Source organism: Amblyomma mixtum, chromosome 3, assembly GCF_055824585.1.
Source record: "Amblyomma mixtum isolate Tamu chromosome 3, ASM5582458v1, whole genome shotgun sequence".
In the NCBI taxonomy this organism is placed as follows: domain Eukaryota; kingdom Metazoa; phylum Arthropoda; class Arachnida; order Ixodida; family Ixodidae; genus Amblyomma; species Amblyomma mixtum.
The window spans coordinates 301,624,876-301,643,789 of record NC_143014.1 but is presented as its reverse complement, the minus strand read 5'-3'; positions in this window follow the sequence as shown (position 1 = coordinate 301,643,789).

The following is an 18,914-nucleotide window of genomic DNA, read 5'->3' as shown; positions in this document are numbered from 1 at the left end:
CAAAATAAAATTTGAAAACTGATTTGTAATCGTTCCCTTCCATTTATTCCTATGGGCTGTAAGCCTACTTTTCACCCCCAAGTTCTACCTCTGTCGCCTCAGCCGGCCACCGCAGCGCCACCACATCTTGCTTACGTCACAGATTGGTGTTGGTCTGTACGTGCCTGCATTATGAACAAGCGCTGCCTTATTCCTTGAGTTCTTGTGCTAAGTGTCTTCCCCTCTTATTACGAACGACGCAGTACAGGCTGTTTCTGTTCGAAGCCAGAGAAGCGCTATCGGCGCACTTTGTCCCGAAGCTTGGTTTAAAGCTATAACGGAACGGCCTCCTTGAGCCGGGATCTTTCGCATCATTTAAGCAAGCCGGTTTGTGTACACGCTCGTTTTCTGAGGTGCGTTGAAACCGTTTGCGCCGACGCGAGCAGATATCCCTGCTGCCCCTTTCACCTGGGATGTAGGTCGTAGAACATTATGTACAAAGTACTGTGGCTGATACAATAGCTTGCAATTAGTGTGACAGGTATAACAACAGCGTTGCTAAAAACTGGCGCCGATTTCGTACGCAGCGGGGCGCGAGGAAGAAAGCAATGATTTAAACGAAAGACGCAAATACAGATATATATATATATATATACATATATACATATACATATATGTTTTCCGCTTATTATTGCACAATAACCTCCCCAGGTGATGAAATAAGGGCTGCTTGAAAGCGTTACAGCTTTTTCACAGCGAGAGCCGCATGGTCGCAATTTATTCTAAGTTCTCTACAGCGTTAGTTACAGCAAAGTTGACACCACCCTTAGTGGAAACAGCTTTTGTTCAAAGGTATCGGCTGTAACATCAGTGGCTTGGGCGTTGGTCTGCCGAGCCTGAGTTCCCTGGGCCGAATCCTGTCCGCGGACACCGCATTTTGATATTGGCGAAGCACATTGACGCCCGTGCGTTGTGCGGTCACCAACGCAGGTGGTCGAAAATATTCCGGAGCTCTTGACTACACCCTTCCTCACAGCCCTCGGGAAGTTTTCGGACATAGAACCCCACGTACCACACACAAAATAAACGAACTTCCCTGTCCGGTCAATTGCAAGCGAAGCTGAAGTCAAAACCTAGATTGACGCCATGGAAGCTGAGCTTCTTGGCGGGGCGACAAATTTCCATACGCGTCGCCCCGTAGCTTTCCTTTCATTGACAAAAAGTGTTCACTGAGTAACCCGGGCATTAAACCGTACTATGTGCACCTGAATGGCATTTTCGCCAATCTACACGAAAACCCTTGCGTCTTGCTAACTTGTGGGAAGCAGCTTCGTCGAAGAGAACAGGCTGAAGCACGTACTCATCTTATTCTTGAGATTGCTTCGGCACGGTGTGGATTCAAGCCAAGGATGCGCTCGTGCCATGTCGGTGGTGTTGCAAGACGCTGTGAACTTCGAGCTGGAGGGCTCCACTGTCAGGCGCAGGATCGTCAGTGCGGAGGTGGCGGCTGCAGCAGCTCCAGGTCCTGCGCGTGAGAAAATGCGTTAGGACTACAGATGTGAAGGCCTGAAAAAAAACACTGCAATTTTGGAAAAAAATCGTTTTTTTTTCGTTTTTTTTTCGGACGATAAAAAATGAAAAGAAACATCGAAAATTTCACAATGCAATTTGAAGGTTTTATGATTGCTTTATTTCAGTTTAGGTTTTTGTTTTTGCTTTCAAAATCATTACAGCCTGCATCGTTGAACGATTGGAGAGCAGTCGTCATCGCCGCTGCTAGGTAGTGGTTTTAAAACGTTCGTGCTGCGAGTACGCGGGTTGAAGGCCAGGTCACAAATAAGATCCAGGCTTGACTTAAAAACACACTAATAATTGAACTCACGGCTGAAGTAGAACAAAATGGCTGCAAATTTACAGCGCGACACACACGGCATAAATTACTGTGCACATAAGCGGTTTTAGCCAAATACAAACCAAGCAACTTGGCGACAGAGAACACCTAAAACTCTGGTAACACTAAGCGAGATCAAGCGTGATGGACTCGCATTGCCATCTAACGAAATGTAGGCGCAACCAAGCGGAACCATTAACTACTACGGCCTATAGCGTCTACAGTGGACATGGCTGCAGAGTGCTGCCATCTGTACTCTGACAAAACAAACGCAAGAACGATTACTCGGAGCGCATGCCACTTCATTAGCGTGGTTAGTGCTCTAGAATATTGGGTAGTGGGTTCGGAGAGCGGCCGTGGGTGAACCTTCTCTTGTCGATGACGAGAGGTGGCGCCACCAGAGCACGGGCTGTATGAAACGCGATACGCTGTGTACTCGGCACGGAAACGTCTTAGCCATCGTCGAATAAGCAAGGCTGTGTACTTTAATACATATCCTAGAATTAGTTACCGCTGTACAGAGGGATAGCCGGGCAACTTAGGAGGAACGAGACCGGTGGAATCGCCTAGCTAATAGCATGCAATAGTGCGATGGTGTGAATGCGCGGACACGATTAAATGCTTCGCACGGAAGGCTGTGTTCTATTGGCGCTACCGCTCCGTGTTTTAACACATGTACGTGAAATAATTATCGTCACACTAATGAAAGGCTATAGGTAGAGAGACAGGCATAAAAGTTCTATCGATCGCCGAGACTCTTACGGCAAACATCAAGCAGCGGGCGAGCAAGTGTCAGCCGCATTTATTACAGGAGCGGGCCAACAAGAAATCGCAATGAAGAGACGTTTCTATTCAAGTTCCGCTTGGCAATCGGTCTGAGGAAACTGTTTATCGTAAATTGAAAGCAAACGTGACAATTGCAAAATTGGCAACTTGTGTAAACGACTGCTCTTTTTTAGTGCTCTCAAGCATGCATTTTTATCAAAACGAGCAGTCTTTTGCCGCCGATCTATTAACACAACTGAATACAAAACTAAAGAGTTTCCCAAAAACAAACCAGTTCTTTATTCAAACGCTGAAACTGCTATTAAGCTCATCGTCGAATGTTTGACAGTTCTGTCATACTTTTTTGCGCATACAACTTCTGATGAAACTACGCGCAACGGCCAATCTTGGCATGAAGCTTCTTCTTTCTACTTACTTCTCGCGACTCATTTATGCCCCTTACATAGAAGTGCCGCCTTGTCAGTGCATAAAACTTCACAATGCTGGCTGTAAGCACATCAGAATGCTGGCTGCACCCTACACCACATAAAAGCTGAGATTTCCTCAACAGCATAACATCAACTATGCTGTTACTGCACAGCTTTTCCTGGCTGAAGAAAGTAGTAAATAAATTCTCCAGCTTCCTTACTGTCAAAAATAGCACACGGGACGGATAGAGCAACCCTCCTTTGTCGCAAATGCCAGTGAACTCAATATCTTCACTTCTCTCATTTGGTGCCTGCAATAGCAAGTTTTTGCACTCTACGCAGTCACTACGCGCAATAAATTTGCGCGCTGACGCCGACGACCCGACATTGCCTCTTGATGCCGACAGCCCCCCGAAAAAAAAAAAAACACGTCAGTTGTTTCCACGGAAAGTCAGGTCAGGGAGCACATCAAAGCGCGGCGACGCAGCGGCCGAAGAAGCAGCCTTCGCGGCGCGCCAGCCGAGCCTTACAGCCCACGCTACAACAACACCGCCGCATACATCCGGGCCCTGTCGACATTCGCCGCCTCACCGCACTGCGTGTAGCCCGCCGGCTCCTGAACCCGCTACCCAATATTCTACAGCACTGCAGCGTGATAGACGGTTCTGGTTGTGACAAAGGTTCGCCCGCAGCCGAATGTTTGGGAACACTTTTCTGTGTGCGAAACGTCCACTGGCGGAACAAAGCGAGCAGTATACAAGTACTGCAGTGCTCAGCATGGATTTCCGAATGCCACATGTTTGACAAGGCATCTGTTGGCGTGTAAGAAATGCCCGCTGGACATCAAGGAAATTTTCAGCAAGGAAACGAACGCCAAACATCCTGATGGTGTGTCAAATCACTCACCAATTGAAACAAGTGAGTCAGAACTCTGCAAACGCGATGAAGAGCAGCCATTGCCAAAAAAAAAATCAAAAGTATTGCGCCTTTTGTAGACCGCATGACTTCAGAGCAGCAAAGACACATCGACACTGGCTTGGCTCGAGCGATCTACTCAAGCAATGTGCCTCTCTCTGTGCCTGAGAATGAATATTGGAGAGCAGCTTTTAGGATGCTTCGACCATCGTATTCTCTGCCTTCTCGACACCTTCTGAGTGGACGTTTTCTGGACTCGGAGTACACTCGAGTAAAGCAACACGTCGAGGAAACCGTGAGAAGCGCTTCGTGTTTGACACTTTTGACAGATGGACGGACGAACATTCGTGGCGAGGCAGTCATGAATTTCTTCGTGGCAACGCCAAAGCCATTCTTCTACTCAGCTGTTGAAACCGTCCAAAATCGTCCCGCTGCGGTGTATGTTGCTGCCGAGATCTGCAAAGGGATTTAATCGCTGGGAAGCGATAAAGTAGTGGCGCTAGCCACAGACAATGCCAGCAACATGCAAGCAGCCTGGAGGATTGTTGCAAGGAAATATAATCATATCACATGCATTGGATGTGCGACTCACGGCCTGAACTTGCTTTTTAATGATTTGATGAAACTAAAGGCATTGGAGGATGTCCATCGTATGGCAAGGCAAGTTATAAAGTACGTGAAGCGTACCCACATAGTTGCTGCGACATTGCAGGAGAAACAAGAATCAATAGATAGTAAAGGGAGAACCGAAACTCTAAAGCTTCCAAGCAAAACAAGGTGGGAGGCATGGCTCCGTCACTTCAAAGCCCCCTGAGAAACGAGGAAGCCCTTCAGCAGACTGTGACATAAAGTGACCTCAAAGTAAATAAGCCCGTGCGAGAAGCTGTTTTGGACGAAGACGGTTTCTAGAAGCCCGTGCAAAGCTGCGTGCTCCTCATTACACTATTTGCGTCAGCCATTACCTCACTAGAGTCGGACAATGCTCTCCTCTCCGACGTTCCAGAAGCCTCCCATTCCATTTAGAATTGAACTTGCAGCAAACCTGGCGACCTTCGCGTTGACAAGCGAGGAACAGATTCGAGCGAAAGAAATCACCAACAGGCGCGGAAAGCTTTGTTTGTGGCCAGTCCACATTGCTGCTAATTTGCTGGATGCAAGATACAGAGGAAAACACCTGGACGATGCGCAGATTGCAGGCCGCTTTGAGTGGATCTCTCTGCAAGCAGGGCACCTTTCATTGAACATCGGTAAATTGATTTCCAACGTAGCAGAGTACAGGACATCCGCAGATATTTTCTTCCAGGATAAGGGTCTGGGACTCAGCGAAGCACGTGGCCCCATCTACCTGGTGGCAAGGCCTTTGCACCAACCAGCCGCTAACTCCTCTGGCTTGCCGACTGCAGCAGATACCACCATCATCCGCCAGCTGCGAACGAAACTGGTCACGTTTCGAAAACGTCCATACAAAGATTCGCAACAGGCTTTCAGGTGAACGCGTTCGAAAGCTTGTGTAGTCGAACCTAGCTGTGGACACAACTTCAATCCATGCTGCTGCACGTAGTGCCGCATCCAGCGACAGTGATTCTGAGTCCGATATGGAGTGACTTATAGATCAGTTTTCATGTTTCCTTTTCCGGTGCAGTAGAACAAGAAGTTCGTTCCACAAATATAATATTTATATCTCCATATTCGCCTGAAGTGAAAATCACAATTTATCTTCTCGGTGCAATACAACAAGAAGTTCGTTTCACAATATGACATCTATGACTGCACATTCGATTGAACTTTGGAGCATTATTATTGATCGTTGTGCTGTCGCAAAAAAATCTGTTTTTGTCACCGCTTGCAAAACTTCCAATTTTTCATGAAAAAAGCTCTGAAAAAAAAACGGTGTTTTAAGGCGGAAGCGTTTCATGGCTCATCGTTATAAGTAGCAGCTGTCGACAGAAATGTCACGCTTTTCAATTGGTCGAAATGGTCGTGACGTCACAGTGTGCAATTTCAAACGGGGCCAATTGTATTTTGGATAGTAACCATGACACCAATTAACGGGATGGTATAGTGATGCTCCAAGTAAGTGGGACTGAGTTTAATTAATTAACGTTTATAGTCAGACCAGATAAATAAATTAAACCGAGTAGGAAATTTGTCGAAGATGGGAATCGAACCAGGGTCTCCGGAGTGCGAGACGAGCACGCTAACCGCTCCGCCATGCCAGCTCGACTTTTTGGAATGAACAAAGGCGCGTCTAGTAAATACTATGTCTTCGTTCACTCTCATCTTCCTCCCTTCCCTTACGGCGAAGTTTAGGTGTCCACCGAGATAGGGAGACAGGTACATTTCCTTTCCTAAAAAAAAAACAATTTACCGACGAGCAGCGCATAGAGCCGAACGGGCGATGTTGTTCTGTGGACTCCCTGGCAGCATTGCAAGACGCTGTCGCGCTCAATTCTTAGAGGCGAAGTTTAACATCTTAACCACACATGAGTGACACAAGCAACAACACCGGGACTAAGGCTTTCGCCTCACCGCACTTTAGGCCAACAAAGTGCCCCCCTCAATTTTCGAGCGACACTCGGTACACTGCGCTTGGTGCTCCTCGACCTCGCAGCGATGACTGCGGCGGTGTACAGAAGACAGTTTTACGTGGGCCATTCCGTGTTAGATGCACACTTTTGGGCAGAAAACGTCCTCCTGTCGCCCAAGGTACGTATGCATTCAGAATGTCATTATCAGAGACCGCCACAGTTCGGCGCTGTCATATGCCGCGCCCATGTCGCGTCCATGGAGGAAACGAAAGAATGAGAATGCGCAGAGTGCCTGAAGCAAACGAGAGAGCAAAAGCAAAAGTTTCTTCGTCGAAATAGTGGTCGTGTTATAAAAACGCCTCGCTTTCAACGCCGGCACACTTTGCTGGCAGTTAACAAACGAAAGCGGATCTCCGCTGGTGCACGTCGCGTGTCTCGCCTGTCGGCGGCGCGCTGCTCCTACCGGGGCTGCTAAGGCGGCAAAGCCCGCCGCCGCCAAGTACCTGAGCCGGTCAGTTTAGAGAAGACGGGCGCAGCGAGTATGCTCCCATGCGGGAAGTCGGAGACAATAAAGCCGGTGATTGCTTGTGCTAACGTCCCAATACGCCTCCCTTGCAAGCTACATAGCGGACGACGCCCGTCTTTGCCGCATAGCCTCAGCGCGTCGGTTTTTTTCATGCCATTCAACATTTCTTGAAATTTTACATCTCTAGTTAGGACGGGTTCTAGTGCTAACTACGCGTCCTTGAGACTATGAGCACCTGCTCCTAGGCAGAATACACAGAGGTGCTGCCAGAATATGTTTCTTGGGAGAAAATATGTTTTTTTTTTGTTTTTGGTTAACGACCACTTTTTTTGAGCCAACTTAATGCCCATGAGACAAATTGGCCGCTATTCATGTCCTAAAGTGCAGGAGGCACGACGAAAGCGCTACGCGAAAACTCTACTTTTGCTCTCAACAGATGCATAAAATACTACTACGTTTGCACTTAAAACATAAGAGGAGATTACGTCATTCCGAACTAGGTTTGTACTTAAAACATAAGAGAAGATTACGTCATTCCGAACCGCATGTGAGTGTACAACAAAGGAATGCAGTTTCCCACGACAAGGGAAGTAAGTCAGTGCAACTCTGTTGCATTCACACAAGCCACTGCGCTTCGATGAGCTCGAAGTGGCACTGTGCTACTCTACCGCTGGCACCGCCCCGTGGTGAAACATTCACGAGCGCAGCTATTAGGCGCCTGTTGCTGGCTTGCGCGTTGTTGACAACCGGAAGATATACAGCAAAGCGCAAAGCACGGCGAATGATGAGAGTAGGGCGAAAACGAATGGAGGGCGAGAAGCAAAAGGCGGAGGTTGGGGTAGCGGTTTGACGAGAAAGGCAGAAGCGTATGGTGCAAACTGGGGTAGGAAGTTGCAGCGGGGTCAGGTGCGAAGGGTCGCACTCAATTTACGCCCCCTGATGCGTAATGACTTCCTACACATGTTTTCAGATAGCCGTCATGCTTTAGAATGTGCACCGCAAAGACCTGCGCATATGCCAGCGTGGTGGATGCTGTTGCAGGCATATACCCCAGCAATCCTTACGTTTCAGGTGGCACATGCAGAAGGGTTCCTGAAAAATGACGAAACGCCTTGTCGAAGCGAGGCGATTCAATGGCAAAGATTATTGGCCCCTTAATTAGGACAGAACTCCAAACTGCTCCTCGCAACGCCGTGAATTGGCAGTGGAAGCGTCAACCAGCATGTACAAGTGCCCTCAAAAGTAAATAGAAGGCAATATTAACGAAAAAATTTAATCATTGCCTCCTCCAATGCATGCATCCTTGAATACATATGCGGAGCCTGATTGTAATTGTGCGAATTGCACTGTACACCAACAAAAATGGACCATTAAGCTTTAGATTTAAAGAAATGAATTTTTTCGACAAATTCGCCTTCCATTTACTTTTGACGGCGAGTGTACATGGGCGTCTTTGGGGGTCGTTTGCGGAGGTGGCGCTGTTCGCCATAGGAATGACACGCCCAACACTGAAAGTGCGGGCCACGCGCCTCGTGGCCCGCCCGAAATGAAGACGCGTCCATTGTAGCGTCACTTTTCCTCCTTGAAGCAATGAGAAAAAAACAAAACAACAACATTGGTTACCAGGAAATGAAAGGCGCATTAACTTCTCACTTTTCGGTGCACACCTCAAACACTCCGTGAGGGAAGGGAGAAAGGTGGGAATGAAAGAAGAAATAAGAGAAAGAAGTGCCATAGTGCAGGACTCCGCAAAAATTGCGAGCACTTGGGGATCACTTGCGGAGACCGGGTTCGAATCCGGGTACTGTGGGTCAGCAGCCGAGGTAGATGAAAAAAAGAGAAAACCACGTTGTAACGCGTTCTTGCAGGCAGCAGAAAATGAGGGAGGGGACGCCGCCGCCAGGCAACGGTTGCACAGCGCGGCGACAAAAGGTCAATGACTCCGCATGGTACTCATAATGGTAACTTGAGCGTCGTCCAAGTTTCCTGCCCCAATAATGGCAAAATCTGAGCTAAAATTTTTCATTAGGTAATTGTCGTTCAAGTTTTTTTTATCAATTTTATCAGAATTGAGCACACTTAGTCAGCGCACTGATTCGACCTCATTCGCTTTTGTGTATGCACGCGTGGTGCATGAGCGAAATTCATTATTTGTGGGTGGCATGAGACAGCACTCAATGTACCATCAAAAGGAAGATAATGCACAGAGGATCCTCATTATTCCCAGCAGCGCCAGGGTAGTGTTGCCATGTGCTCGTGTTTATCGCTTGTTTAGTCCCTTTACACTAGCTGATGAGTTGCAGCTACCCTTCTTCACAAGGTTGCCCTTCATGCCGGAAAATAACTTGCCTGGTACTTCTCAACTCCTGTTTTTAAGGAACCCTGAAATTACTTCGATGGGCATATTCTAGTGCGACAAATCTGTAGAGGTGGTCTTTGTGGGTATTTGGGTGAAATTGTTAAGTTCTGCATGGGTTCGGCAATTTAGAAATATTTTTTTTTTAAAAAATCACTGGTCGCAGTAGCTCGCAACCAATTAGGGCGACATACATCACCGCGCGTCTCCCACCCTGATGACGTCAGTGGGCAGAAGGGCCAGCCTTCAAGCTCGCCCTGTCTGTCGCACAGCTTTCAAATCTGACTCGAATACCCACAAAGACCACCTCTACAGATCTGTTGCACAAGAATATGCCCATCTAAATCATATCAGGGAACCTTCAACGACAGTAAGCTGAACGGAAACTTACATTCAGCTCAACGCTTTACCAGTCGGGAATACTGAAATGTCGCACAAAACTGCACAAATGAGACAGTTTCCAGTATCACCTTGCTGACAAAGCACGAAGGAGCAATTCAGCGAGATCTTTTAGGTGCTAGGAGTGTGCACTGTCAAGAAGCACCTCTCAAAACAGTTATAGAATATTTTCACGAGTTTTGGCCTTCTTCAGTATTTACCACGTCTTAACAGGGTCGATAACTAACAAGCACTAAAACACTCTAATTGCGATCATGAGTGATATCTGAATTGCTCTTTCCATGATGACTGCGAACGTTAACACTCGGTGAAAACTACGGGCATCATGTGCAACGACGTTTCCGTCTCAACCTGACTTATACTGGGTTATGGCACAAGGTAGCCTTACAATGGGCTGTATAAACACACGGGCCACACGGCAGCTGAAGTCAGCAAATGCATTTGAAGGAAGAAACAGCGCGACGAAACACGGACACACGTAGAAAAGACACAGACACGAGACACACACACGAGCAGCGCTCATGTGTGTGTCTTTTCTACGTGTGTCCGTGTTTCGTCGCGCTGTTTCTTCCTTCAAATGCATTACCAACTAGCCCGGAACCTTGCTCTTCTGAGCAAATACATGATGTCTTCAGGTTTTACGCTGTTCAGGCAGGGCCCCACGTTATCACCACTCAAGCATTTCAACAGATAGAAACGGCACGGTTTCTTTTTTTTTTCTATCGAGTCATCAAGATGTTTCGTGGAAGGTTTGGTTTATTGGTTTATTACGAATTAATGTCCCAAAGTGACTCAGGCTATGAGGGACACCGTAGTGCTTGGGCTCCGGAAATTTCTTGAAAGGAAATCTGCACGCGCAACACTAGCTCCAAAACTAAGTGTAATGAAATTTTTGAACGACAGATCACTTGGAATTCTTGGAATTGGAACGAGGACATACAACTAAACCAAGTCATCTCGACAATGTCATCTTTCACTGCATGCCTAACGTGATATGGAAAAGAATAGGCTTGAGGGGAAATTTAGAAGGATCTTCGCGGGCAGGCATAGAAAGCAGTACTGTGCTGGTGAGGGTGACAACTGTTCCTCACCTCCGAACACTGGGTGTGATGTCAGAGTTTCTTGCTCGGAAGGCGGTTTGCTACCAAGTGCCTCCACAGCCGACCGGTTGTCCAGCGCGTTAAGAACCAGGTACCCGGTGTCCAGCAAACTGAATAGGCTGTTCACCAGGAAGGTTCTGCAGCAGATCTGTTTCTCACCTGAAACGGGGCGTCCGGGTAAACTGAACTTACCGTCTCGACGCCAAGGATCCACCGAATGTCCCAGCGAGCTCCGCAAGCCTTGCAGGTAGAGCACGCGCTTCAACGGGGTCTTCTTTTTCTTGCCTCCCGCTCACAGCTTAGAGGCAGAAACTCGCAGAGGACGCTGAAAAAGCGCTAAAGAAAGCTTGCAGGCTATTCCGTGCTGCACATCGACTAACTTACTGCAATTCATGCAGCAAAGTATCACTCCTTTAGTGCTTGAATTACGGGAGCCCCGATAGAAGCAAATGGATTCTTCGAAGGTATTTGTGTACTACCCTTCCCTCTTCGCCTCATTCTTCCAAGCTCACCTGGAAAAAACCGAACATCTAGCATCTAAGCCAATATACTTAGGCAGTTGAGGTGGGCCCCTACAGAAGCCCATGCTTTTTTGCCAGGCGCTGAAAAAAGCCCATGATTTCTGTGGGAGCGATTTTCTTTTTCTTGTACAACTTCTCATCTCCATTTTCAAATGCACGAAGAAATAAAATACATGTAGAAATAAAAATACACGAAGAAATAAAAATAAACTGCTGCTTCTGAAATACGTGAAGAAATAAAAATAAAACTGCTGAAGGCCGCTCCCCTTAACACATAAGAGATATGGTTATACAGGCCGGTGCTCTAAGGCTACCTAGACCCGTCCGGGGACGGGCGGACGTACAGCATTGGAATGTGCGGACGCAGGCAAAGCGGACACACAATGGCGAAAATGTAGCCGTATATTCAGGTGATTACATTAAAAAGGACGGATACGGGAAATCAGATACATCAGCAGCGGATACTGTGATGCGAAGACGGTTATGCGCAAATATATACCCCATGTCAAAAGTTTAGAGCCAAAGGAGATTGCTTCTACAGCTTGTTGAGCGAGTCGTTAGGCATCACCAGCGTTCAAAACCTTTTTGAATGCGGGAGGAATTCTCTTCCTCACCACCAGAAAAGTTAGGACTTTCGCACATGCTTATACAAGCATCACTACACGGCCTAGGAAACAAACCATTCGGCTCATTACTTTTGACGAAGGCTATACGCGCATAACGCATTTCATGTATTAAAACTTCTAGCGAAAAGACTATTAGGTAGCTATTGATCTCAACCTCTTTATGGTTAAAGATGACGCAAGTTACATAAGTTGCCCACACGTAAGAAAATTTTTTTGGACACTTAATTAAGCTATGAAACGACAGGGGTTCCCAGTGCCCACGCCCACACAGACAATGCTTCCTCTTTCACATGCACTTTCATCGTGTCAAAGATCACATACATGCGGAACTTTAACTAGGCAGCATGAACTCGTTTGCGTGGCCTAGTGGTAGCGAGTCTGACTCGCAGTCCTATGGTTAGGTGGTTCTAGTCCGAAATAATTAACACAATTTTATTTACAACGTAATTCATTAAGTTTACATACATGTCCTAATGACGTTTTAGTGATGATGCCACCTTCTATCACCGGCGTTCTGATTTTTTAGTTACTTTTCAAATGCGTCGCTCCAAGTGTCATGTAGTCACCTTTTTTTAGTCACGGTACAACGCTAGCGTTTTTCAAGTTCTGAGCGTAGGCTGTCACGATGTGATTTACTTTCGAACTCATTGAGTTTCTTCCTGTTAATACGATTAGCACACTCATTGCCCTATTCTTGAGACCCGTCTGTAATTAATCAGAATTTGTCATGCCATGTGTAGGCACGGCATGGCACTTGTTGCTTCGCGAGTATTCCCTAGCTCAGGAGACGTGAGCTGTTTCGGATACTTTCGAAACGGGTCCACGCAACGAGTAACCAGCCACGGTGCACGGCCCATTAATAATCATGTTAGCCCGTATATTTTTCAGAAATGAGGCACGCCAGTACTGTTAACAGAGGAGAGATAGGAAAGCACGAACAAAACTGGAAGGCTGGGAAGTGAGACTTGAAGAGGCAGTGAACAATGGGGGTTTCAATGTCAATGTATGGCTTTCAGAAGAAGCAGTCGACATGCGCCGAGAGGTTGGTTGGCTGGCCTCAAATAAAATTGCGCATACCCACAACGGGGGGAGGGCCAAGACACAGGCGATGAACTGCTGGAAAGAAGAGCGTTTATAGAGGAAGAAAAGGAGTAGTAATAGGCTGACAGATTGGAAAACGCAACAACATGGGACCTGTTAGCTGGGAGATTGAAGACGGGACGATGGCTTTATGTGCAAATTCGAATGCAACGCATGGAATTGTTCAACTTTGCACTGGCTGAAAGAGAGAAAAATAGTATAATAAAATAAATTTTGGAAAATCAGAAAAAGAAAATAAAAATAAAAATAAATTAAAATTAGCACAGCAGTCACTTTGTTTCTAGCAGAAAATTTTGTACAGCACAGCGCGCACTCCTTTTGCTCCGTCAAAGCGAAGAAACGCCAAAGGAAACAACAACCGCAATGGACACTGGCAGACCCATCTGGTGAGACGGAATTTCTAATAGGCACCTCCTCAAAGAAGAGAAGCGGTGGCAGAACAGCAGGTAGTGATCTACCGTCTCAGGTTCGGCACAAAATGGGCACAGTGGAGAAACCGCCAGACCAGATATATGAAGTTCGAAATTTAGCAGAGGAACCCGGCATCGCAAACTTGTGAAAAAGACCTTCAGTCTGCGTGAGCGCCAGTCTTTGCTACTCGAAGGATGCAGAAGATGCTGATATCCGAGAGATGACATAAGCGCCGAGGCTGAAAATTCCTGAAGTTATGTGTAACTGCGATACCTCATCCCAGCTGCATATGCACAGGTTGGCAGGACAGCAATTATTGGGCAACAGAGAGAGGCTCTCGCTAAGGAATCTGCAACCTCATTCAGTTGAAAGCCCATGTGCCCCGCTACCCAAAGTAACCGCACCGAATTTAGAAGGAGTGGGATCAGCTGCTTAAAGAGGCGTAATACCCGAGACTCAGTGGAAGATGATAATGGAGAGAAAACAGATAGAGAGCCCGTCATAACCATACGAGAGTTATGGCTCCTAGACACTTCTTTCTCTACTCAAGTGGGCTGTACAGATCTGGACGTTGCTTCTTTGAAAGCCCTATAATTGCATTTAAACCTTCATTGGGTGCTGGCCAGTACATATCTGCAAAATACGACTAACAAAAAAATCAGCTGACTACGGTGCTATACTATAGTTTTCAAGCAAGTGAGAATTCCTTCCATTCGTAGTACTTCTCTAAGATTTTGGCTCAGACATTTGACTTGATAATAGCACTTTTATAGGTGTGTTTTTTTTCCTTTCTCTTCAATGAACCCTATGTCGTTGTTTAAAGCTGGTGGCGTTCTATTCTTGACCACGCGACAAGGGTTCGATTTCATTTTGGTAATTGTGACCCTTGCTCCTCCCCGCCCTGGTTTGACATCTGAACAGAGCGGTATACTCCACTCTGCAGGATCATCGTCTCAGCACTCGTATAGCCTAAAGGCACTAGTCAGACGCACTTCCGGCACCCCCATTACGGTGGGTGCACATCCAATACAGTCCCCTCTACTTCCCTCACTGCCTTCGCCAAAACCCTTCCAGTGGAAAAGACGGCTCACCCACCAAAAATAATCGGACATCTCAGAAAGCCACGACTGATCCAGCCCATCCAATGCGGGCTGCAACCGTTGCACTAAAACACTGACGAAGCAATGCCGAAGGTGTTCTTGCATGTGAAATCCCAACTGAGACAACAATAAGACCTTGACGGAGGTACGAACAATGTAGCCTGAAAGAATATAACGTTATCCACATCGTCCTAAGGGAAGAAGATGAAGACAAAGAACATACCCTTTAAAGAGCTCCAGTCCAACTACAGCTCTACGCCTTTATGTGGGCCAAAAATATTCCCTTTCAAGCTTATGCCAACCCTACAATCTCATTTCAAGAACCAGTTCCTGGAGCCCTATAAGTGTCAGTCCATGGGATCGCCTTTGTGGCGCATCAAACATATCCACATTTTGAACATACGCTACAAATTTTGCAACACCTGCATAACCGTTTAAAGGGAACTTCAGAGGTCTTGTGGATTCGGCTTGGTCGTACACGACCATGTTGGTAAGAAAGCGAAGACGGGACGAACAGCGCTTGTGCTGTAGATCTGTTTGCCCCGTCTTCACGCTATTACCAGCACGACCATTCTAAAAGAATAGCATGTATGTAGAGCACGCACTGAAGACGCTCTAGAGCCCGAGGAGGGTGGCGCTGTGAACAGAAAGTACTTACGAAGGGCCGTCAGCTGTCCCTTCAACTTCTAATATATCGAGCACTCGTAAGCAGAGGATTTGAACCCGTAGATATTATCTTGAATAGATGGGCACGTAGATTACTTTGGTGTTCTACATTAACTCTCATCCCCAACTGTTTCCATTTCAGGCCCCGGAATACCTCCTGTAAGCAGGAGGTGAATAGCATAGGCGAGATCGTGTCATCTCTGCCTGACACCTTTCCTTATTGGAATTTTATTGCTGACTTTATGGAGAACTACGGTAGCTGTGCAATCGTCATTAATATCTTCCAATAATTTCCCATAACATTCTTCTATACCCTGATTCCGCAATGCCTGCATGACTGCTGAGGTTTCTACTGAGTCGAATGCTTTCTCTTCTATGAACGCTATATATAGGGGCTGGTTATAATCTCCGCATTTCTCTATCACCTGATTGATAGCGTGAATGTGGTCTATTGTCGAGTATCGTTTACGAACGTCTGCCTGATCATTTGGGTGGTTGAAGTTAAAGGTTGCCCCGGCCATATCAGTGCTTACCTTAGTGAATACTTAGTAGGCAACAGACAATAACCTGATCCGTCTGTAATTCTTCAAGAACTTGGCGTCTCCTTTCTTATGAATTAAAATAATTTTAGTGTTCCTCCAAGCTCTAGGCACGCTCGAGGTCACAATGCATTGCTTATAGAGGGTGGCTAGTTTTTCTAGCACAATATCTCTTCCAGCCTTCAACAAATCTGCTGTTATCTGATACTCACCGGCTGCTTTCCCCGTTTGCATTGCTTATGAGGCTTTCTGTACTTCCTCCTTCGTTACTGGCGGGATGTCTCATTGCTGCGCTCTACTGCCTCTCTCAGTAACATTCAGATAACCTAAGTAATATGCTATTCGCATTGATTACATTGCTTTGACTCAGTCATTCATGACATGAACTCCAAAGCATGATCAATGAGTTAGACAGGCAGAGCAGAATGGTGGGGATAAAAATTAACATGCACAAAACCAAAATATTATTCAACAGTCTAGCAAGAGAATGGCAGTTCGCAATTGGCGGCGAGGTGCTGGAAGTTGTAAAAGAATATGTCTATTTAGGGCATGCAGTGACAGCTGATCTGGATCATGAGAGGGAAATGACTAGAAGAATAAGAATGAGGTGGAGCGCATATGGCAGGTTCTCTCAGACCATGAATGGCAGATTAGAAATATCACTCAATAGAAAAGTATACAACAGCTGTATCTTACCGGTACTCATCTATGAGGCAGAAACGTGGAGGCTAACGAAGGGGGTTCAGCTTAAGTTGAGGACAACGCAGTGAGCTATGGAAAGAAAAATGATAGATGTAACGTTAAGAGATCGGAAGTGGGTGGAGTGGGTGAGGGAACAAACGCTGGTTAATCACAGCCTAGTCAAAATGGGCTTGGGCAGGGCATGTAATGCGAAGGCAAGATAACCGCTGGCCCTTAAAGGTAACGGAGTGGTATCCAAAAGAAAGGAAGCGTAGCAGGGGGCAGCAGAAAGTTAGGTGGGCGGATGAGATTCAGAAGTTTGCGGGGATACGGTGGCCGCAACTGGCGAAGGACACGGTTAATTGGAGAGACATGGGAGAGGCCTTTGACCTGCAGTGGGCGTAGTCAGGCTGATGGTGATGATAATGATGAGATGGACACTAACGTCACCTAATAGGATCCCGAAGACGAGAAAAAGAATGCTCCTTAACGAAAAAGCGCGGATTTCAACCAGCCTTTTTAACCGATTGACATCATATTAAGTGTAGTGAAGGGGATTTGAAGAAAACATGGAAGGAGGAAATGCATAGAAGTTAAGAATTGTAAGTGGTGGTCCTAGGATTAATACTTAGCCGTTCCAAGTGGTGATAGAAAACAAGTTTAATTTTTTCTAAGCTACCAGTGTGTTGTATGCTAAGGAACAGGAAGTTCAGTGCATGAGGACCGTAATGGTCCTGAACATGCATTTCATTGTAAATAGTAATACGGTAAGCGTCTCCAATTTAAGCTGGTAAAAAATTCTCTTCCCTATATACGCCGAACATTCCAAAAGAATCCACTGTTCTTAAAGCCGGTACTCATGGGCCATCGTAAGTATTCAAAGTTGTTCGTGAAGGCAGCGTTCAGTCGAAGCCCGTGGTATAACTTTGAAACGATGAGCTGAAAGGTGCAGGTCAGTAGAATGGAAGAGTCGCCGCAGTGGCTCAGTGGTAATGGCGCTGGGCTGCTGACTCAAAAGTCGTGCGTTCGATCCGAGCCGCGGCGGTTGCATTTCGATGGAAGCGAAATTCTAGAGGCCGATGTGCGGTGGGATGTCGGTGCACATTGAAGAAAACCAGGTGACGAAATTTCCGGAGCCCTTCACTATGGCGTCCCTCATAGCCTGAGTCGATTTGAGACGTTAAACCCTCTAAACGAAACCATAAACGAACGAGCAGAATGATAGGATCCGCAATTATGGGGTATTGAGCTCTGCAACAGACCTCTTTGGGAATAAAAGTATTATCGTACCGGAATGAAACGCGAACCTGGGACCGCGTAGCTTTCATGCGTTCCACGCCTTTTAGCGGTGCCCACAACGAGCTCCTGACGTGTGCGGTGAGTTCGAGGCTTTGTGTTTGTGTATGTTTGTGTATGGTGTTTAACGTCCCAAAGCGACTCGGGCTATGAGGGACGCCGTAGTGAAGGGCTCAGGAAATTTCGACCAGCTGGGGTTCTTTAACGTGCGCTGACATCGCACAGTACATGGGCCTCTAGAATTTCGCCTCAATCGAAATTCGACCGCCCCGGCCGAGGCTTTGTCCCCAATCGTTCTATGTGCAGTCGCCATTCTACTTATCGCAGTTTGGCAATCACTACATACAGACCAACACTGTGTTTACAAATAATGGGCGAATTCTGGGCAGCCGGACTCGCCAGGGGGTGAAAAGTAGGCTTAGCGTCCAAAGGAATTCATGGAAGCAGAAGATATCAAAGCAGTTTTTTTGATTTCACGATGCACATATGCAGTCGTCTTTTTGTAGGTGGAGAACAACGAAGTTCACCGTAAATGGACTCTGAAAGTACGAAACGTCATTTCGAAGGCGAAAAATGGCCATGTGAATACATCTGCAGTAGAAGTTTGGAAAAAGCGATTTCAAGAGTGGTGGCTCACAAGCAGAGTGGTGACATGAGGTAATAAGTGCATGAGAGAAAACGTATTTATAGAGATTGCCGAATATTAAGAAAATTTCGAGAGGTTGCGCCATCTGGCGGACTGCGAGCCGACCAATATCCTTGCTAGGAGCTAGAGTAGGTGTTCAAGTTCCCCAGAAGGCATAGCTTCTCAAATGGGCTATTTCGATCGCTTCCAAGAAAATTATGGGCGCAGACGAATGCAGTTCTTCCCCGATTCCGGACAACCTTTACAAAAATTTGTGATGAGTTTCTGATAAAAAGTCAATGATTTGAGACATCACGCTCATCAGATATTTCTGATGACTTTTTAACGGAGTTTCTGGTGGACTGGCGATGAAAACTGGTCACCGATTTTGTGATTAAGACGTGATGTGTACTTTTCTGTTGAGATTCTCATTAATTTCTTCTTCATACATGCTGAGTTCA